This window comes from Crocodylus siamensis, chromosome 5 (genome assembly GCF_052110815.1).
Source record: "Crocodylus siamensis isolate JL-2025a chromosome 5, ASM5211081v1, whole genome shotgun sequence".
In the NCBI taxonomy this organism is placed as follows: domain Eukaryota; kingdom Metazoa; phylum Chordata; order Crocodylia; family Crocodylidae; genus Crocodylus; species Crocodylus siamensis.
Genome location: NC_143399.1, coordinates 180,033,018 through 180,049,246, shown reverse-complemented (window position 1 = coordinate 180,049,246; position 16,229 = coordinate 180,033,018). Strand labels below are relative to the sequence as shown.

At 42.7% G+C, this 16,229-nt stretch overlaps 1 protein-coding gene across 1 annotated transcript in view; it reads right to left on the bottom strand.

The window, feature by feature from the left end:
• LOC149864982 (uncharacterized) overlaps positions 1-16,229 on the bottom strand; it is a 64,781-nt gene that overhangs the window by 27,423 nt on the left and 21,129 nt on the right. The window contains exons 4-5 of the mRNA XM_090049815.1: positions 7,956-8,001; positions 7,507-7,700 (exon numbers count right to left, since the gene is read on the bottom strand). The gene's annotated coding sequence lies outside the window, so the exon portion shown is untranslated. The remainder of the gene's footprint in view (positions 1-7,506; positions 7,701-7,955; positions 8,002-16,229) is intronic.

The following is a 16,229-nucleotide window of genomic DNA, read 5'->3' as shown; positions in this document are numbered from 1 at the left end:
ATTCATAACAGAGTTTATTTTAATCATGACTTTTCCGTAATGACCATTTACTATGTCAAATCAGTGACTAGTTCCATCATTTCTAGAGCATGAAAACCTAGAACATCTTTAACTGATCTTTAGCTACTATTATACAGCCCAGCCCATCCATCAATCAGGCATGAAGACTCAGAACACACTGTTAAACACAAGCTATGCCTTTGATCCATTATTCACTTTAGCCATGCCTCTGAACATACGCAACAAGTCAAAGAACCCGGAAGGCTTTTGCAATTTCTCCTACACTAACAATTATTACAACAAATATATTAAATCAAAAATCAGGGCCTGATCCAATGCCCAAGAAAGGCTCCTGCTGAATACAATGAGCATTGACTCTGATCCCTGAAGCATAACTCTTTCTTCCGTGGGGTGTTATATGAATCAAGGCTTGTCTAAACTAAGTTGAAGTGGCAAAGCTGCCTCTAGTGTGGAAGAATTACTGCAGTATAAAAAAATCTTACACCAATACAACTTATTCCAGTTTGGACACCAAAATACATTTTACTACTTCAAAAACACCATCGTCCAGTATGACTGTATCTACCCTGGGTGTTTCCAGTCTAATCATGCCTGCAAATATACAAAATAAATAAAATAGCAATTGTTTTGCCAATACCACTCTACTGCTGAATGTTTTAAGTGCAGGTAGGCTGACAGCCAGGGATGTTTAGACAAACAGCCTTCAGTCTTAGAGCTTCACATGCTCCTTTAGGATTTTACAGCCAGCTCAAAGAACTCTCCAATGGCCAAATGAACCTAAATTTAGAATCCAGCAAGCCTAAGGACAGAGCGTGTCAGCTGTCCTGCTCTACTCAGGATCCCTTGGTTTCTCTGCTGCAAGCATGTGCTTTGCTGAGGGAGAGCAAAGCTACAAGTTACAAGTTACAAGCTATCTACACCTAGACCCTCTTCTCCATCCCAGGAAGAAATGTTTTTAATCAAAAAACATTTTAATGCATGTGTGTGAACATGCTGGCTTTCAACAGACTTGAACAATGATCTTAAGCTTGGATTGGTTTGAATGCCTCAGTGATGAGTTGAAGATTCAACCACTTCTGAGTTAGGTAGGCAGACACTTTCATCAAGTCAAAAGAGGAAAGATTTATTTTATTTATTTCAGTTTGTGTAACTGAAAAATGGCAGAACTAAATTAGCTCACACTGCAATACTGAAAAAAATTAGATTGAGCAAAAACACTGAAAATTAATCCCCAAAAGAAATTTAATTTGAAGAAAATGAATGGCAACTAAGGAAAAAAATGGAGGTCAGATTGAAAACTGGACCTCTGAATTTAACTGTGCAAACACTGACTTTCAGTGCTGCAGAGACTATGTTATCCGATGCATTTTATCCAGTACAGTTCATTTATCTGACAGTGAACAACTCCTATAGGCTCCAATTCAGCAAAACACAGAGGCACGTTTCAGAGTAATGCTGAACAGAACTGGATTTAAGCGCATACTTGTGAGCACTTTGTTGAATGAGGGGCAGTTGTGAGCTGGCAAAGATGAAGACAGTATCAGTGGAATGATGTTTGTCAATAGATATGCAAGAATAAAAATAAATTGATCAAACAGCACTTTCTATTTTAAGAATGAAGGACTTCATCCCACAAAGCTGCAGCATGCAAATTCATTCTGGGGGAGGGAAAAGCACAGAGAAGACAAAAGCAAGTGTGACAGTTATTAATGTACCTTTGATGATACACTGCAAAGGTTAGTAGGGACCAGGAAGGTGATGATTAACTGACATTTTTGCAGCAGTGACAAACCTCATAGTTCAAATATCAAAAAGAAAAATACCATAACTTCCCCCTGTAATCGTAAAGCAGCTGTGTAGATCGAAGCTTGCCCTCAACAGAAACATCTTTTATCCCACTCACATGAATTTGAAAGCAGAAGAAAAAGATGCCCAAAAGCATGTTATTAATTTGTTGCTTATTATCAGCTCAAACCATACATATTGCTTCATACACCAGTTAACAAGCAGCTCCTTGGCACCAGAAGCTTACAGTCTACTTTGGATGTGACACAGCAGGGATAGCAAACAAAGGGAGAGTAGGGGAGAATGAGCTTGCATGCATAAAGAAATGAAAGCAGTTTCTTGTACATTATATAGAGGAACGCTGGTAAGGCTGCCTCTAGGGGTCACAATCACACTTGAGAGAAAGGATGAAGGATCAGAAAGGAAAGCAGGAAAAATAGTGGAAGAGAGGTAGGGTGGCAGTTGGCCAACTTGCCTGTGTGGTAATTTCAAACTCCCTACCCCCAACAAGCTATTTACTGGGAAGCAGCACCAACTTGTGCTTGTCCTGGGACAGCTACCAGTTACTGTGCATCAACCAGCCATAGCTGCAGCAGTATAAGGTTGTCAATGCACATTTCACTGCATAGTGACAGTCTTTCCACTCTCTTGTTTTGTTTGTCCTGTAGCTCAGTAATTAGTGCTAATCTTCTTTAGCATGGCGAAAGGGTCTGTCTTCATTCAAGTCCCCTCCCATCTTCTGCAGGGTTGCTCTTCCTAGACTTCTCTGGGGGTTTTGTTTTTTGTTGGGGGGGGAGGTTGTTATGGAGGTTGGTTTTGGCAAAATGTGTGGTCCAGTACATAGGGTTAGTACCTGCAGGTTTGCAGCTACACCACCAAATCAATTAAATTCAAGAGTTATTTAGCACAAAAGAATAGTGTTCAGATGTGCAATAGGGAACAGATCTTTATAAAGTTAAGATTAAAAGTTTGCCAATTTCCTTTTTCCTATCACTGCTCCTGAACATACAACAGAGACCCTGAACACACTGCATCAGATATTCGCTCCACAGCCTTTTCCTCTGCCATTTTACCTTACTATTTGAGCTGGAAAGCCTTTGGAGACAGCCTCTTAATACTGAATAACCCAGAAATTTAAGAGTAGGGAGCAAAGCACTTCCCAATCCACTAAAAGTAAGGCAATCCATTAATCAGTTGTTTTATAAAAACCTAAGTGTAGTTAAGATTGCAGCACCCTTGCTTGTGTACTTTCTCATGAACTGTATAATTCAGAATCACACTTGACTTGCAGACACCTTAATAGTAATGCCACTTGTCTAAAAGATCAGCATTCTGCAGCGTACATAATTGTCAGACAGTTGATTACTAGGTAACATAAAACCATACTGAAAAAAATAATCTACCACGGGGGTTTTTTCCTAATTGAATAAAACTTGTGTTAACCTGGTATCTGAAGCTTTTGTTTTCCTACATACAAAGTACTGTATTTACTCACATACCATATACACCCTTACCACAAAAAATAACTATTCAAAATCAAGGCGCATGTTTTAAGCAGGGAAGTCGATTTCTGTGCCAGAATAGAGACATGAGGACACTGTAATGGTTTGTTTTTGGTTGGGGGGGGGGGTTCTGCTGCCATTCCTTCTGCTCCTGGCCACATGGAGGAAGGGTGGAGTCTGCTGCTGCTGTTCAGGTCACTCTCTCCTTACAAACTGTGCAATTCAAGCTTTAACCCTGTTACAGCCACTGCCAACATGGCAGCATCTTTTAGCTGAGCAACAGCCAATTCGACAGTGGCTGTGATGAAGTTAAGGCTTCAGCTGCAGAATTTGCATAGAGAAAGCAAGTGACGCCTGTGCCCAAAAGCAGTCAGCCATGGTGAGCCTGTGCTGTAGTAGGAAAGGCTCTGGAAAAACCGTTTTTTCTTCATTCTGCCTTCCAAAAACAAGGTGCATGTCTTCTTCAGGCGATATGGTATGCAGTAAAATAGAGTGTGTTATTTCAGTCTAGATTATTTCATTTTCAAATTAAAGAATGATAGAAGACACGAAGCCTCCCTGAGTATGATTAGACATAGCAACCCACTCTAACATCTGCACTCAATTGTTAGCACCTCACATGTTCTTGGAGGAGGAGCAGACAAATAGATTCAGTTGCTCTCATAGATGCAACAAGAAGAAAACTGTTACTTCTCTAAAAACATTATTTAGGGTGGCTTGGCTGTTGGAAATCCTAAAGACAAAACTGTATCGCTTTCTCTTTATGAAAATGTTTTTTGTCTAATCATCAATCCCTTGCAGTCAAGCATGATTGTCTTCTATGATCGCCTTATCTATGGGTCTGAAGATGGCCAATAAAGCGAATCCAGGATCAACAGATTCTGTTGCACCATGGGCATGCTTCCTTGGGGGTAAGTGGTTCTGGATTCTTGATTCAGTCCATGACATGCTGTTCCTGCCACTCCCAATTTTCTGGCTCCTGTTCTAAGGTTTCAAAGTACTAAGATCGTTGCAGTGGACTCTTCCTCCATTTGGGATGGTCCTGGGCAATAGTCTCCCAAGAGTTGATGTTGATGTTGCATTTTTTCAAGTTGGTCTTGAGGATGTCCTTGAAGTACTTTCTCTGCCCTCAAGCATACCTTGACTGAGCTGGGAGAATAAAACTTGCTTCAGGAACCTGGAGTTGGACACCCAGATGATGTGGCCAACCCAGCAAATGACCGGATGATCATTACCTCAGCACTTGTAGGGTTTGCTTGCAAGAGGACACTAATGTTGGTGCATCTGTCTTCCCACTGGTTTCAAAGGATCTTCCACAGGCAGTGTTGATGGTACTTCTCTAGCAACTTAAGGTGTCTCCTGTATGTTGTCCATATCCAAGTTCTCTACAGTAAGGTGAGGATCATGGTTGCTTAATAAACCATGTGCTTGGTTTCAGATCTGATGTTGCAATCTTCAAACACCTGTTTCTTCAGGTATTTAAGGGCTGCATTTGAGGCAATGTTGGATTTCTTCATCCATGTCAGGCTTCTGTGAGAGTTGACTTCCAAGGTATGGGAAGTACCCAATGTTCTCCAGAGCCCCACCATAAGTCTGAATTACCAGAGCTGGGAACTGCTTATTAAGAGCTTGTTGATAGAGGACCTTAGCTTTCTGCATGTTAGGTGTCAGTCCTATTTTTTGTATGCCTTGGCAAAGACACTGATGATTACCTGAAGGTCTGCTTCTGAGTGAGCACACACTACAGCATCATCAGCATACTGTAGCTCAATGACTGAGGTCAGAGTCATCTTGGTTTTGGCCTGGAGTCAGCTGAAATTGAACATCTTACCATCCGTTCAGTAGTTTAGCTCCACTCTGACTTGTTTAGCTTGTTTAGCTCCACTCTGACTCTGAGCTTGTTGATGGTCAGATGTAGCATTGTGGTAAGGAATATCGAGAAGAGCATTGGGGCGATGATGCAGTCTTGCTTAACTCCCATCTTAACCTCAAAGGGATCTGTGACAGATCCATTACTCAGAACCACCACCTGCATACCATCATGGAGCAGGAAGAGAATGATGCTGAATTTTGGTGGGCATCCGTACTTCAGCAGGATCTTCCATGGTGCTTCTCAATTGACAAACAGTTGAAGGTTTTCAGGAGGTCAAAGAAGGCCAGGTAGAAAGGTTTACATTGTTCCCAGCATTTTTCCTACAGCTGGTGAGCAGTGAAAACCATGTCAGTTGTGCCTCTTGATGCCTTAAACCCACACTGAGATTCTGGGCAGAGCTCTTCAGCAAGTAAGAAGATAGATCAGGAGGGTTTTTGCAATGATCTTTCCTGTGGGGGACCTCAAGACAATCCCCCTGTAATTTCCACAGTCAGACAGAATTGTATCACTTCCTCTTTATGAAAATGATTTTTGTCTAACTTGGATGAAAGAAAGAAGTAGTTAGCCCAGTGAGGCAGAACGCAAGGCAGGATGGCACCTTACAAACTAAATTGTTCAGAAACACATACGTTTCCAGAGGCAACATTGCTTATTTGGGTGAAATGAAAGTGTTCAAGATCCTAAGGAAAGAAAAGATGGAAAACAGTACAATGAACAGTGGACTGCAAAGAAGTAGACTTTAACAAACTCAGGTAATTAGTGAACAAGATCCCATAGCAGACAAGTCCAGGGGGAAAAGGAGTACAGGAGAGATAGTTGTCCTGTAAAGAAAGAATATTAAGGGCATGAGAGAAGGTTATCCCAATATGAAGGAACACTAAGAAGGGCAGGAAGAGATCAGCCTGGCTAGATAGTAAACTTCAATGTCTAAAAACTGAAAAAGGAATACCACAAGAAGTAACAACTTGGCCACATCACTAAGAATAAAAATAAAAACATAGCACAGGCATGTTATGCTCACAAAATCTGGAAAGCCAACACACAAACTGAGCTATGTCTAGCAAGGGACATAAAAGGAAAAAATAAGCTTTCTTTAAATATGTTAGATGTAAGAAGACAACCAATAAAAGTGTAGGTTCCTTCAATAGCATAACTAGGAGTGGACAAGAGGGGCACCAAATTAGGAGGGCCCCAGATTCACCCTCCTGCCCCTGCAGAGTCTGTCCCCCAGCAAGAAGAGCAGCTTCACAGCTTACCTGTGCCAGGAACTCAAAAACAGGTCCCAGTGGAGGTGGCGGTGGCTGCTGCTGCAGTGGCAGCTGCTGCTGTAAGAGCAACAGCTGGTGCAGGCAGAGCATGCAGAGCTCAGCCAGGGCCGAGCATGGGTGAAACTGCTGCAGGATGCTAGCCCTGCTCATTATGCCACTGGGTCCCTCACTAGATTAATTTAATAATGAAATAGATCAGGGTTGCCAAATTCATCTGAACCTGTGGGCTTGATGAGGGGTGCTGGACTGCTCTGGAATGTGCTGCATGCTGTGCCCACACTGAACCAGCCCTGTGTCATGGCTCCAGCAAGCAGGACTGGTCTGTGGGTCTGATCCAGACTGACCCCAGATCCAGCATACAGGCCAGTCCAAAGTGGGTGTCACATGCAGTGCACACCCTGGACCAAACCTGCACGCTGCATGCAGCACCTGCCACTAGACCTGGAACCAATCCAGTGTCAGGCTGGAGCTGGTGTAAGGTATATGCAGTGTGTGTAGGGCTGGTCCAAGACCCACAGGCAGCTGCAGGCTGGATAATGGGGCTCTACAGGTCATGTCTGTCCTACAGACCATATCTTTCACATACCCCTCCCCCTGGAATAAATAATCACTCTAGAGCAGAGGAAGATCAAGTTAGAGATGGCTGTTTTCAAATCATCAGGGAGTATTCCTGGAATACTCAAGGAGTTGACTGGAGCAATTGTAAAGCCATTGACTATCATCTTTGAAAACTGATGGAGATCAGGTGAGGCACCAGAAGACTGGAAAAAGGCAAATATGGTGCTCGAAAAATGCAACAAGGAAGACCCAGAGAAATGCAAATAGGCTAGACAGACTTTAATACCCAAAAAGATACTGAAGTGTATCAAATAATTTATTTCTAAGCATGCACCGGCAACCTACAGCCCACAGCCCATATCTGGCCCTGAAAGTGTTTGGATCTGGCAGACATAGATCTGATCCTGCCTACAGCAACACAAGGCTTCACTCTGTTGAGTCCGTTTTCTCCGCCCCACGCTGATCCCCTCCACAGCCCTCCCTGTACCACCAAACTTACCCCTTCTCACTGCCACTGAGGATGGACATAAGCAGTGTGTGATGCAGCTGGCAGACACAGCAGTGCATGGTAGAGGTGGCAGCAGGCCACTTAGGCACTGCGGACAGCAGGGCACTGCAAAAAGGGGGTAGTTCAAAGGAAGCAGGTCATAAGTGGTGGTCCATCTCTCCCCCATGACCTCAAGCATGAATCATCTGCAACAGATTAAATTCAATAAGGACAAGTGAAAACTATTGCACTTAGGATGGAACAATCAAACTCACAAAGTGGGAAATTGACTGGTAAGGCTGCAAGACTGCAGAATAGAATCTGGGAGTTATAGTGGACTGGAATCTACTATGAGTCAACAGTGTACAAAAAGAATAGCATGCAGGGATGCATTAACAGCAGTATTTTATGTGTCACAGAAAGTGATTGTTCTGTTCTGTTCAACACTGGTGAGGCCTTACCTAGAGCGGTGTGCACAGTCTTCTACATTTTTCATGTCTCCATATACTAAAAAAATAAAGAGATTGGTAATCAACGTTTCTGTGTCCATAGGGAACAGTACAAGTAGTATGGGCTTAAACTGCAACAAGAGAAATCAATTGGCAATTAGGAAGAACTTTCTAACTAAGAGTGTGGTTAAGTGGTGGAACAGATTTCCTAGAGCAGTGGTTCTCACCGCTTTTAGACTCAAGGCACTTCCCCCTGCCCCTCCCCCCTCCAGGCTTACAGCACACCTCAGAAAATGCCAGCTCTTAGTTTTAATTCATCTTCTGACTACAGAAAAATAAAAATGCAATTCTTTTGTTGTAAAGAACTGAGGAAGACCACAATAGATCACAATGTTTTTAACAGTTGGATTCCAATTTGAAAACTCTGAGCTTAGTCTTGTGAATCATGTTTGCACACCAAACAGTGCTAACATGGTATGGCACCCATGCATCACCCTTGAAAGGATCTCAGCGTACCCCAGGGTACCAGGGAACCCTAATTGAGAATCACTGACTTAGACATACTGAGCACATCTACACAAGACACTTACGATGCAGTAGACTAATACCACTGCACAGTAACACATTATAGCACAGACAATACTAACACAGTATTATCAGGCTACTGTGCAGTAGCATTACTAAAAAGGCATTTGCCATCACTACTGCACAGTAACTCTAGTTACTGCACATTTAGTTAGTATTCACTAAGCAAGTATTGAATTAAATGTACAGTAACTACTGTGCATTAATGATGCGCCCACTGATTCTCTGTCAGTGGAAGTTTTTAAGTGCAGATTAGGTGCAAATATTTTTCTGGGGTTGTTTAGGCAGGGAGGTCCATCCCTTGAGGAGGGACTTGAATTAGGGGACTTCCTGAGGTCCCTTCTAGTCCTATTCTTCTATGATGATAAGAACTATCATATTCAGGATTTGCTCTGGGATTTCAATTTTTTCCTTGGAACTTCTACTTTTTAAATAAATGCAAGCCTGCATCTTTTAATTTACTTCAATGGGCACTGAGTTACACCTGTAAAGCAAAGAAAATACATTAAACGTGGGATTCGAGCAATATTAAAAAATATTATTGATGTTTCTCATTAATAATTTGCTTTCTTTCCAAGGTTCCCCCTTCCTCCCTCCTTCCTTCCCTCTCTCATCCCCCTTGCCCTTTTCCTCCCCCCCACCCCAAACAGACCTCATTTCATTTAGGAAGAAATGCCTTACTGTGAATTAAGATGCTATTTTTCCCTGAAGCCCTTCAGGCAGACACTAGCATTCCAGCTCACTCCCAGGACACAGCCATTTCCTCACATGCTTTGCCACTTGTAAAAGAGATTTCATCTCTTCCCCAAATATAAGGTGTTTTTTTACACCTGTGTTTTGATTCGTCATTTAAATGGTATTCCCAAGCTTCAGCCAGGTTAATTCAAAGTGCACAAGACAGACATTACCTCATCCGTACAGCAGGCCAGCATACACAATCTGCTTTGGGTTGCATGCCGGATTCAGGGTTCCATACTATAATTTTCCCATCAGAAACCTGAATGCATTTCCACCTTATAAAAGAAATATGTTTGGAAATAAGTGTATCCTCAAATATTGCATGAGTTGGGGTTAGAAAACAAATGTTTCAGCTGCTCTGGAATCAACCATTGCATCATTTGGTTTTAAGAGGCTAGAGATTTCATCTTCTTTGTGATTACCAAGAACCTTTTTATTTGTTTTTTGAAAGTGTTAAAAGACATAAGCCTTATATCTGTAGACATGGTGATAGAAAAATCACTGTAAAGCTACAATAATAACACTAATAAATCTGAAATAATTCTTAATACTACTCCAGAATGTTGTGGTTGACAATAGTTGTTCTGTTATTAGATAACAGATTAGATTAGATAAGTAAAACCTACACTGCAGAAATATTATTTTTACTTCTATATATACCTACAATATCTAGAAGATGACTTCCATAAACAATTTACTTTTTGTCCTTCTGATGCTACTGCATTTTTCCACTACCCAAACAACCTTGCATGCCTATAAAACATGCACATTCATCTGCTTGTTTTGCTAGTGATACACATGAATACTCACTAGTGCATGTCATTTATGCACTAGCACATATGCATTTATTTCTGTTTACCTATTTTCCTTACTTTTAGATATTTGGGACTCAATCCTGCTGAATCAATGCAAATTCTCATAGATTTTGAGAGTAGCCAGGTCAGGACTCTAATAGGAAAAGATTGTGCTCAAAAACTGCAATTGTCCACTACCTTTGCAGACACTTGTAGTTCTCCACTACATACCTTCACAGCAATATAGCCTTTCTAAGCTGGTCATATCAATCTTAAGTGGCTTCATGAACTCCACTAGCTTACATTGCCCCCATGACACACACGTTTATTATGTCATCCCAACAGAAAGGACTGGGAATCAAGAATCCTATTAGATTCTCGGCTATGTCACCGGTCTCCTGTATAACCTTGGGACAGTCACTTTACTGCTCTGTGCCCACATGCATATGCGACCGGTAGGGGGTGCACAGAGGTGCACGTGCCCCCCCGACGTGGCCAGTGCGCCCCCTGATGGCCGACACTGATGCTGTCAGTAGGGCTGGTGTCCCCCCTGACAGGCCCAGCAGCTGCTGTGGGTGCCCCCCTCAGATTAAGGAGGCACCAGTCACTCATGTCCATGTGTAACTGAAAATAATGAGGGTAGCCTCTTTTGTAAACCACTTTGAGATCTGTGGACCAAAAACGGTATGTGAGATCTAAATAAAAACAACCTTATCTCCCAAACAAGTTAACAATAACACCACAGAGCTCTTTGCAAAACACTTGGAAAATTCAAGATGAAAAATGCTACATTTTTCAAATTCAAGATGAAAAATTTCAAATTCAAGATGAAGATAAAATTCAAGATGAAAAATTTTCTTGTGCATCACACCTCCCCCACCAAAACCAAAACCAAACCAAAACAAAACAGCCCTCAAAAAACCATGCACCTTGTTTCAGGAAGGCAGAAAATAGGAGGATCTTTCCAGTTGTGGCTGAATACAGGCAACATGGAACAGGGAGAGTTTGTTCTTCAGCATCACTTATTTTCCTGGCAAACTCCACAGCTCAAGCTTTAATACTATCACAGCCACTGCCAAATGCTGCTGCCAGTTCAGAAGTGACTGTGATGGTCTTAAAGCCTGAGCTGCAGTTTGTAAGGGAAGAGTAAGTGATGCTGAGAACTGGACTGCGCTCCCACTCCGTACACCCAGGAAGGCAGCAGAGCTTCAGTAACTATTACAGCATCTCTCAGAAATCACCTTCCTTACTTAAGACATGTACCCCAATTTCATATGGCTAATTGAGGGGGAAAAGGTGATTTGTACATGTGGTATGTAAGTAAATGGGGTTAGTATTGCTGAAAATGCCTTCCTCTTGCAATCTAGTCATTATAAAGCGTTCTACAAAGGAAAGTAAGTGTTGTTTTCCCCATTTGCACACTGGGAAACCAAAGCACGGAGCAGTACAGAGACTTGCCCCAGTCTCTGACAGGAGGTCAGAGCCAGGAATGGAACCCAAATGGCTATTCACCAAGCTACATGGGCACTGCCCCCCCACCCTGGCACTCTCTGCCTCAGAGAGCACGTAGGGCTCACATTGCTCACTATAATTTTCTGCTTCTGAACAGAGAAGCCAAATAGGTAATAATGAGCAAGCAAGTGACAATAGCAAATGGATACAATTCCCTTCCTTTATGTATTTATTTTAAATGTCAATTTCTGTACTGGGGAAAAAGGGATGCATCTGCACACACTACTTACGGTTCGCTGTCCAGAAAACAACTGCATGCAAAATGAAAGTACCCTTACCCAGCCCACATGTGTTCTTGAGAGCTGATGCCTCTGGTTTGGAGGTTCTCAACGAGGGTGCCATGAGACCCTTTCAGAGCCACTGGTATGGGTGCCACTTCCACAGCAGCCACATAGAGCACCCAACACACCTCATGAACATCCAAGTAAGCCTAAAGCAGACAGGAGCACTGTGGCCATTCCCAGCCCATCCCCTCAATGTTCCTCCATGAAGTGGAGGCACATGGGATGGGTGGAACGGCTCTGTGCACCTCTGTTCCTTGGAGGAGTGTGGCTGGGGGGCAGACCAGGAAGGGCTGCAGCGAGAGTGGGCACTCCTGCCTGCATCAGGCTTATCTGGCTGTGCACAAAAACAAGCTGCACTGGGACGTTCCATTTGGACGTGGCAGCGTACCCTGCTTGAGACCTGCTAAGGTAAACTGAGGCAGCACAGCGGTGGTCCTTAGATGGGGGGACCACCAGGTTAAGAAGGTGTGCCCTGAATCAGAAAAGGTTGAGAACCACTCCTGGAGCTGAAGAGTTCTGAATTTACAGTCCTTATCACCTCTAAACACACGATTGCCAGCTGACACAGGTCTGCATTACTGGGAATATCAAAGTGCATTTTCTTTTCTTTTCACAGCTTCATGGAAGTTATAGCCTGTAAACAGCAACATCTTCCTTATGATCTTACTTATAAATGTGTTGTATGTCTGCAGCAACCCTGGGGTGCCTCAGGCTGTCCACTGCACCTGGCATCCTGCCCCAACCTACTTAGCTATCTGGCCACCTGGTGCACTCTCCTCTCTCGCTTGCCTCACTTTGCTGTTACAAAGGATAGGTGTAGGAGACTGTCCTCAGTTAGCCAAGTTACTAGTCTGAAATCCCTTCACTTCAGCAAAGATCCTTTTCTCTCTTTCTGTTTTACAATTGATGTTGGGTAAGATTTCATAGACATTAGGGCTGGAAGGGACCTCGGGAGATCATTGAGTCCAGCCCCCGACCCCAGGGACAGGAAGTCAGCTGGGGTCATAGGATCCCACCAAGATAAGCATCCAAATTTCTCTGTAAGCCTGTGAGGATGTCCGCTCTATCCTTGTGCTGCACATACTGCCTCTCCGTGCAGCTTACCTTAAAACACCGACCACCTCCCTCACCAAGCAACAGTTTAGCCTTGCACCGGCTCTTACAAAGTCCCTAGGGTTCACCATAGCCCACAGAGTTTCTGGGCCTTTTGTATAAGCCTTGGGCCCATTTTCACCATCCTGCAGTTTCTCACAGCCTTCTTGGGTCTTCAACAGCTCCTTAGTTTGCCTACAGTCCTCCAGGAGTGTTCAGGCTCCTCTCTCGCGCAGCCTACAGGCCTCAACAGTCACATAGACAAAGCTACAGCGCCCTCCCCAGGCACCCTCAGTGGCCTTCTTCCATCCCCTCAGTCACTTCCAAGTCTATGGATTTAAAACAGCAACATAAAACACGCACCTGGAGTCTTCTTAAATGTGTGCCAACTCTCTCCAGCACTTTCCTCCTCAGTAATGGAGCAGGGGCCCAGTTTCACTGTCCTAACACCACCCCTCATCCCCGTACCAGAAACCTCAAGTAACTTGTACAAGCATGAATTTGTGAAAGAGAGTTCAATTTGCATTTTGAATAATGTATTTGCTGCTTTAGACTGGCCACTTAAACCCTGCGGCAGAAACATTCTTCTCCCTCTGGCAGATTTGAATGTAAGAAAATACACAAATTAAGCTATCACATGAAAAAGGAACTTTGTTTTTTTAAGTTTTACACAAATTAAATTTTTGACCCTTTAATTAAAGTTGAAAAAAAAGAAAAGAATCTGCTCCTTTTTCCTTCTAACTACATTCATCCATTTTCTCACATCATTCATATCAAATGCTAAAGGGGAGAAAGAACCCATTTTAAGAATGATCTAGACTTATTTGACCAGATTTACCCAGCATAAAGTATGCAACACCAAAACATGAAGAAAGGAAGAAACCTCTATAGTACATACAGATAACATTGTCACATATTAAAGCATGAATGCGATAAATGGACTGACAAGACTGTTATTCATTAAGTAGTGTTCAAAAATCATATGTTGAGCCTACAAAAATTAAGAGACTTATTTAAAATAATAAGAAATTTAAATAAACAAAGAAATAAAATTTAGGGGATTTGTGTTGCTATTTTCAGCTTTTTTCTGCTACCCTTCTCCCCTGAACACAAGAACTATGGAAAAAAAATAACATCAATTCTTGCAAAAAATGCACAACACCAGAAACTGGGCTTTAAAGAAAAGCACCAAAAATGTCATGAAACTAAATGATAAGTTTTCAGGATATAGCAATACTGTTCATTTTTAACCCAGATAAATACAGAACTCTATCCCTGATCCTGAGCTTCAAAAATCTAAAAGGAAGAGCTGAGAAAGGGCAGCAGCTGTGTATAGATATTGTTATGGTGACACTCAGCTACCTTATGAATAGGACAAACATGCACACACAGATTTAACAGAAAGTATATCAAACACAGCTTCAGGGGGAAACTCACTTTTATCTAGAAATCAAACTCACTTTTCTTCACTAGAAATGGAACAAGACTTGTTTTACAGCCACCTACAAGCCTTACCTAGATTTAGCCAAAAATTAACGGATTACGAGTATAAACATTATTGCACTCAGCAGCAACTGCAACACAAAAGCTAATATAATTTGGTCCCCAGAGTCCCTCTTCATCTAAATAATTCTCCCTTGTTAAAAATTTTCCTAAATGCCAATAACTATTCCCAGATCCCATCATCAGCAGGACATTGCAGGGATTTAAAGCTCTCCCTCTGTCTCTGTTTCCTCCTCTCTCATAAAATGTGTATAGGTCAGTTATATTTGGGCTGGGACTTCTGAAACATTTAATACAGCCCATACATTTTGCCAAGCTAATGGAGACAAGCTTCAGATATGCTTGGGGGAAATTCTTGGGAGGCCCGCTGAAAAGGGCTACAAGCGGTTCCAGCTACAAAAAAACAGGAATCCTAAATCAATCAGCAAACAGAGCTTTAGCCCACATCAGTCTCCAGAATCCATTTACTCCAAACTTTTATCCATTGAAATATTGTGTAGATTGTATTTTGGATTATGTAAAATGTAAGATACATTGATGCATAAAAGAGAAGGCTGATATTAGATGCAAGTGGCACAATATGTTAATGAAATTTATTTTAAGAAGTGGTAGACCTAACAGAGTTGTCTTCGAAGAAACACACACACACACCCCCCAGAAGTGTGCCCCTGCCTGTGGGTCTGCAGTGAAAGTTTGCCTAGCCTGGTACTGTTTCACTTTTCCCCTCGCAGGCTAGGGACAGACATTACATATAAACCAGTTTAAGTGACCAGAAACTGGTTTAAACCTGTAACAGAACAGAAGTTCAGTGCACATAAACCAGTTTGAAAATGGCTGAAACCGGTTTGAGATAAACCTGGTTGAATATACTATCAGACTTAACTGATTTGAGTCAAACCAGTCTATGCAATGTCTGTCCCAGACCCCTTCCTGGTTTAAGTTAAATCAGAGTGCCCCAGTATCCTGGCATGCTCTCTGGGCTGGAAAGGGTCTCTGCTCCAGAGTGCTGGGCTGGCTCCTCCCCTCTGCTCCCTGGCTGAAGCTCTGGCAATGACTGCACATACAGCGGGGTCTGCCTGGCTTCCTCCTGCCCCCCCCAGTCTTCCTCACCACTCCCTGCTCAAGCAGGGATCCCCCCACCCTCCCCTCTGCCTTACACAGACACCTCTTAGCATTAACTAGCATACCACATGCTGGCTATGGTCCATGCTGTGGGAGATGGGACAAAGGCAGACAGGACTGTGTTACCTTAGGGCTTTTTGGAGCTAATCAACAGGTAGCTGTTAATCTCCCTCCATTTGTTCCATGGAAAAGCTATTTAAGAAGAGCTTGAACTAATGGAGGGAGGCTGTTATTTTCTTAATTGGCTGATAAACACTGTGTTAGGGTGATAAACATTGTGTTATTGACTCCGTGCTGAGCTGCTGGGATGGGGAAGGAACCCCTCCCTAGTCAGAGGGTCCTGCTGGGACCTGGCCATGCCTCCCCTCAGTTCATCACTGTGGAAGAGAAGTGAGACCTGTTTCAGTGCTCCCTTACTTCTAGCCTGCACCACTGTATGTGCATGTACCAGCATTTCTTCAGTCTAGAAGGGGTGTCTGTATGGTTACAAACTGGTTTAGCCTAGCCAGGTTAGATGAACCTGCAAAGATTGAATCAATCCAGGCTCAGGCTTTTTGAATGTCTGTTCCTAGCTATAAGATGCCTGGAGAGCAACATATCTCCTGAGGAAAGCTGATTTTCAAAAGACATTTATAATTTTTTAAATTATGTCTCCC